This window comes from Platichthys flesus, chromosome 2 (assembly GCF_949316205.1).
Source record: "Platichthys flesus chromosome 2, fPlaFle2.1, whole genome shotgun sequence".
Taxonomy (NCBI): Eukaryota; Metazoa; Chordata; class Actinopteri; order Pleuronectiformes; family Pleuronectidae; genus Platichthys; species Platichthys flesus.
Window position 1 is genome coordinate 19,405,738 of NC_084946.1, and position 6,927 is coordinate 19,412,664.

Sequence of the window (6,927 nt, forward strand, 5' to 3'; positions counted from 1 at the left end):
TTTTTTTTTCACTTTCCTTTATATCATGAAATAGGGTGTTTTTCAAATCTTTTCGTTCATTTCTCAGAAGGTAATTCATGAATCTTGATGATAAAAGTCACACATGTTTAGGGGACAAATACTAATGACTTCTGATCCAAATGCAAATGTGGAATCAAGTGAATTTAAATGTAGTTTCTTAAGGGGGCTGTTTGGTTCTAGTTATACTTTGACATTTATCCCACCAATAGTGTGACTAAATGAACTGCAGCTAAAGATCCAACCTGTGACGCTCACTGATTTTTATTTGAAAGCCGCAACGCAAGAAAGCTCCAGACTGAAGGAGACGAGTGATGCTCAGTGAAGGGAGAGCGTCCCGGAGTCAAGGGCAGGGTTAAAGACCCAGAGGGATCCAGTAGTGGGCTCTGCAGCGTGAGTGTGTTTGTGTTGAGTGTTTGGAGAGGATGTCTATCTCCCCCCCACCCCCCTGAGGCCACACACCTGTGTGTCAGCCAGAGAAGGGGTCTGACCTGGGTCAGTGTCACGCTCATCACTCTCCAACTCTTTCTGCCCAATGATCGAGCAGGAATGTTGAACTGCCGAGGGGTCAGGTGGAGAAAATGAAACGACAGTGGAATCTGATGTCTACTTTGGATTGATATTTTTTTATTTGATGGACTTGGAATTGCAGAGTTTCTCAGTTTAAAGAATCACGTTCCGAGGGAAGAAGAAACTCATCTGTGAAAAGAAATGATCCTTGAATGACGCCTGTATCGTAACAGTACCTAAAAGTATATTGTCTTTTCCAATGAGGACCATATATCAAATCAATAAAATAGTTCCAAAACTTTGCCAAAAAAGAGATGAAGCAGATTATTGATCATTTGTGGTTGGGAGATGGAAAGATGACTTTATTCTTATCATCATATCTCTATGCTAAACTGCTTTTCACTCCAGTGCAAACACAGAGACATTCCCATCCATAAAACTCATTCTCCGTGGATGCTAAACTCAATGACCTCCGAGGACGATGAAGCCTCGGGGGGAGGTTGGAGGTTACACCCTCTTCAGACTGCAGGGGGCAACGGTGAGATCAGTTTACCATGCGTCAGCCTCATCCATCCTGGTGTCCATCAGCAGGCTGAGCCTCCAGAGGAGGGATCAGACCCAACTGAGACAAGAAACAAGAACCGGAGTCTCCTTAAAAGATGGAGTCTTTTGAGATCAGGCCCGATCCGTCAACATCAGATCACAGAGGGTTCCTTCTCCTTGACCTGAGCCTGTGGGTGGTGGGTGGGGGTAGGGGCTTCACTTGTTTTTCAGAAAGAGATCAGATGGCTGAAACAAAGTAGTGTGTCTGCAGCCCAATTTATGCCCCAGGTCAGAGTCAAAGGTCGAGGGCCAGGGTCAAACTCATGCAGGGAGAATCGCACAGGACCGTATCACCATGTGTCGGACATTCAGATTCTCTATTTGGGCAGAAGAATCTTCGTGGTAAATAAAGCATAATTTCCTCCTGATGAATAAACACTGTGCAGATATCAGATGATTCCTCAATGAACTCCTACTGTCTCAACAGCCCTGCATCCTAAACCTTGTTTCTATTATCAGTTCATGTCATCTGTCCATTCTTCTTTTGAAGGATTGATTAAAGGATAAGTTTGACAGTGTGTGAACCACTTATTCACCTCAAAGCCAAGAAGGAGCTGAGAGGATTGATTCGACTGTCGTGTCTGATCAGTCTGAAGCTGCCAGCCGCAGGTTGCTTCAAACTGGTGAACTCCAGACGTGCTGGTAACTGGATTTGATTGCTTTCAGACAGAGTGAGGTGAGCAACTCCTTCAGTCTTTTTGTTTATAAAACATTAGGAAAAAGCAGCCATGTTTCCCAGAGCTCCTGATGACATCTTAAATTTACCAGTTTTTTGCTGAACACTCCCGAACAGGAAGATATTTCCTTTTTAATGATGTTAAACAGAAAAACCACAGATTCTGACATTTGGGAGTCTGACAGCAGTAAATATCTGTCATGTTTGCTCCATAAATGACTCAAATCAACAGTATTTCAATCATATGTACGTTATCTTTCTGTTTGGTGACTAACTGAACGGTTTCAGCACTAGAAACTTACAGTATAAAGTGGATTTTGTTGACTGCCAGAGAAAAGCCGATTCATCCGGATCCCTTTGTGGAGGAAGCAGTTAGTGGTTTTGTGTTTTATTGCCGTTTACTCAGGATTTCATGCAGAGTTTTAAAGCACGGGTGGGCCACACTGCCTGAAGCCAATAGCACCTCTGCTTTCAAAATATATTTTCATGAAAACAAACGGGGGGGGGGAATGAAGAGGACGAAGACGCCATCAAGCACGAACTAACGAAACATCACAGAGAGTTAGGGTACGGGTTTCTTTTGGTTTCTTTTTGGGGGGAAATCTTGGATGTGTTTCTATCAGGGCCGGGCAATAGAACAATATCAATAACTGTTACAATATAATTTTCATCTCTAGCCATAAAAAAGTCCAATATATACAATGCAATGCTTGTGTGAGCACAGTGAGGAGGTTAAAACACACCTTACCTCAGATCTGTTAAATGTTTTCTTGTTTATCAAGTGTTGGTTATTTTCTGCTTATTTGAAACCACAAGCTTCACTCATGACCCAAAATTAGTCTTTAAACTTTAAAAGAAATAATAGATCATAATTATCCATATCAACCGACCCGCATTTAATTTTTTTTCCCAGTTTCTAATACTTCTTTGCCTCCTGTACTGTCTGAACGGTGGAGTTTCTAAACATTGTTCAGGGAGTCAACAAATTTTCAGCCTCGATATCAAGAGCAAGAGCCAGATTATTTTGCACTGTCATGTCGTCTCGTTCACAGATTTACAAAACAGAAACAAGTCTGTAAAATGGAACAATGTCCCGGCAGTGGACGCAGTGTTATCAGGTTGAAGAATGAAAACTAAAAAAGCTCCAGTGAAAGTTTTGATGGTGTTTCTGCGAGTTCAGCTGCTGCAAAGCTCTGGGTTTACATTCCTCTGCTGTATTGTGTGACTTCCTGCGATAAGGATGACCGCCACTGCTCCCGCAGGAGGAGGAGGAGGAGGAGGAGGAGGAGGAGGAGGAGGAGGAGGACGGGGCTGATGTTTCGGCAGACTACGAGGGGCTAAGACCCGGGCCAACGAAAACCACCAGACCTCTGATTGTATCTCAGGGGGGTCATGGGCCGGAAAATTGCAGCATTCAGCGAGGAATCAGGAGGAGGAGGTCGGAGGGGGGTCGGCGGCGGAGATAGCGCTAACCTGTTTCCTTTTAGTGTCGTGATCTAAGAGCCTGCTGGTGTAATAATGTGCTTTGCCATTGCTCATTCCTGGTCGCATTCCCTACCGTCCCCACAGCTGCTTCCATTTACCAGGTGCTGTAAAGACGGGGATTGGCCGGAGGCGCCATGAGAAGCGCTCGAGTCCGAGGTTTCATTGAGATGATGACTCAGGAGAGGATTTCTCGAACCTGTCCCCCACATGTGAGAACTATTGAAACACAGTCAACATCTTGTCTGACTAACAAAGTCACCAGCTACGGACTGGAACTGACAATTTACTTCAAACTCCTTCAGAGGAAGCTCATCATCACCTTTGACCTCCATTAAAAAAAAAAACATGAAACAGCTTATTGTAGGGGACACGCTCGCTTTATTCTATGTGTCAGGCAGCGCTGCCAGACTTTCTGCCAGAACGTGAAGTGAAATATGTTCTCAAGAGCTTATGAAGGTTTTTAGAAATGTTATTTTATGGGCTCTCTAACTCCTCGTGGGTTTTGATGGATATTCAGTTCCTCGAGTCGAATCCCAAAGATACATTTAAAGTGTTTTACGCAGCGTTACCTCTGCAGGTTTGGGTCACTGTGTCTTCATGCGGTGAAAGTGCTTCAGTTCTCAAGTTTCTCAAGTAATGCTGCTCTCTGCCGGATCTCTTACAGGTTCGACCGCAGGCAAACAGGAGCAGAGACCAGGACGACTCATCAGGTTTGTGCCAGGTGAAGTCAGGACAAGGTCATTACTCATTCAAGATCAGTGAAATCTTTTTTTATAAAAAGTGTGCTACTCAAATGTATGGATTTTCAAACATGGCTGACGAGAATGATACACAAATCTTTAAAACTTCATTTCATTCCTTCTCTTTCCCGTTTCTCATAAGGCTCCCAACTTCGGACCAAAGGAGGCAGGTGAAGGCCTAACATTTCATTGTATTATACTTTTTAACTTGTGCTTATTTTTCAGCTGTGTCTCAGGAGAGTGTGGGGCATACACTGACCAGAATGTCAGCAGTGCAAGCCCAGTCAACCCAGTCTGCCTGCCGCAGTGTCATTGGGCAAGATAGTGAACCCATATCGCCCCTGATGGCTGAGCTGGTAATGTATGAGTGATGTATGATAGAGAACGTGCTGCAAATAGATAGACTGTATGAATGAAACGTAATAACTGTAATGTAAAGCTCTCTGAGGTGTCATCAGAAACAGACTTTGTTCTATATACTGATTGATTGGCTTGTGGTCTCTGATGCTTTGTATACTTGTTTTTATTCGTCCTCTTCGTGAAGCACTGTGTAGCGGCGGTTTTGAAAGGTCCTGTACAAATAAAATGATCATTTATCAGCTCAAGCTCAACAGTGCCCCCTGCTGCATTGACAACAGCCCAGCTGTTCACATGTATGTTTATGAAGTTGACGTGCTCTCATTAATCAAGAAACTAAAACACAGCTGCCATTAAAGCGTAATTCACAGTGTTAAAAAGACCACACTTAACTTGTCAAATTGGTCTTTATAGTAACACAGCCTCACTTGCTTGATTCACATCAGAATGCTAATTAAACTGTATAAAGAGTCCAGAAATCCCCCCCCCCCCCCCACACCTTCATCCCACTTGGTGCGTTAATGGAGCCAGTTTTGGTCATGGGTTACTTCCTGGAGCCTTGTTATTGTGGCCAGTGTGGCAGCTGAGTTGTTGTTAAGTGGTGCTATCATTCGGACGTGGTGTGGCTCCTTCCTGGAACCAGAGAGGCTTAGAAAAAGACCAACCTTTTAATGACAAAGGACGAGCCACACTGCGTCCTCTGGGACGAGTACCCACTGAGGTTTCAGACGTCTGCACCTCAATTTACAAACCTCCAATGTTTCCATGAAGTCATTAACAATCTTCTCCTCCAGGGCGTTACAGTAAAGGCATTAAAACACTGCTTCCTTTTCCCTTTTTTAAAATATTGTAATTACACAGAAACCGCACATCAGTGGTGAGCCAGAAATACCCAACACACTCTTATCACTCCAATGAAACTCTTTTGGAAGAGTTAACAAAAAACACTCTGAAGGAAAAGTAGGCACCAACTTTTGATAATAAACAAACATTTAAATAATTTCTGATCCTAAATGTGATTCATTTGATGGTTCCAACTTTTAAGAGATTATTTATTTTCCAATTCGTTTTGACAAAGAGATTATTTCTGGGTTTTGGATTGCTGGTTTCAAAATTATATTTTATATATTGCGCAGGCATTCCTCACTGTTAAGCGGATTACAGACATGCACTGTACTCTGGTTATTTTTTCTGAAATTTTCTGGAGGGGCTGTACATGAGAATGCAAAAGTAATTGTCTGAAGACTCTTCCTGCCAGTGGCAGAGAGAAATGTCCAAGTGCGCCCAAGTGAGAATACAGTGGAAACTGTGGAAACTGGAAGAATGAAAATATCTCAGGATGAAAAAGAGCTGCCATTCATGTAGAAGATGCAGACACATCATCATGGAGAGAAAACATGATTCAAGAGCTTTTTGGTGATGAGGGCCAGTGTTGATAAAAAGTACAATTTAAACGTCATGCTCTGCCTCCTTCATCCTCCGCCCAGACGCCACCCCCCCACCCCCTACCTGAATGTTCTGGATATTTTCAAGTTGTCGTGAACGTTTCTGACCAAGACTTTCTCCTGCTGCGTTCTTCATATACGTGAAGACAAACTCAAGATAATGTTCCAAAACATTACAATTATTATTGATAAAATGCGGGAGAAAAACCGTAGAAAAGAGGTGTGTCACACAGTTGAATTGAGCCGTGGTGATTTACTTTCTTCTGTTTTATATTTCTCATGTGAAAACACAGTCTCAGTTTCCTGCTTATCTGCCTATTTATACAGTTGCATCTTGTTGTTGTTCAACTCGTCTTCCCAAGGCGAGTGCTGACAAAAAGCCACAGACGAGCAGCAGAATGTTGTGCTGAGAGAAAAGCTCACTGACTCTGAGGGGTACACATATCAATCACGCTGCTCTGTAGTCGCTGCGCAGCTTATTAACCTGACAACTGACACTTAACTCATATTGTTCCTGCATATTTGGCCACAAGGGAGTTGAGTGTGCGACATCAAAGACACTACAATCCACTGTGTGAGTTTGTTTTGTGAACGTTCTGCTCTTCTGAGCCCTAAAGACCTCTAATCCCTGTTTTGATGAGTGTGTGTGTGTACATACATGTGCAGAGTGACTGTCTGAGCACCATGCCATTGCTCATGTATGTTGATATGCTGTGGCAAACCCCATTCTTAGGGGCCAGCTGCCTCTCATTCATGGATGCTTTCATTTTTTCCTCACCACAGAATCACTAAGACGACCATAACTCCTTCATCCCCGGAGACGCAGCTCGTGCGCCCGGCAGGAACGACCTCAAACTGCAAATCTGCGTCTGATGGAGACACAAGTCTTGTCCTTTCAGAAGGTTTAGGAAGACATCACTCATTTTTACTGTCAGTATTCATTACAGGCTGTTTGCCCCCAAAAAGGAGGCCAGCTGTATGAAGCTATGCATGTTTGCAGAATAAAATGTTATGACTTCCATAACTCGCGGGGGCTGCCCTCTGACCCTTAGCGTGTGCTCTATCTCTGCTCTACCTGTTTGGACCTGTCTTT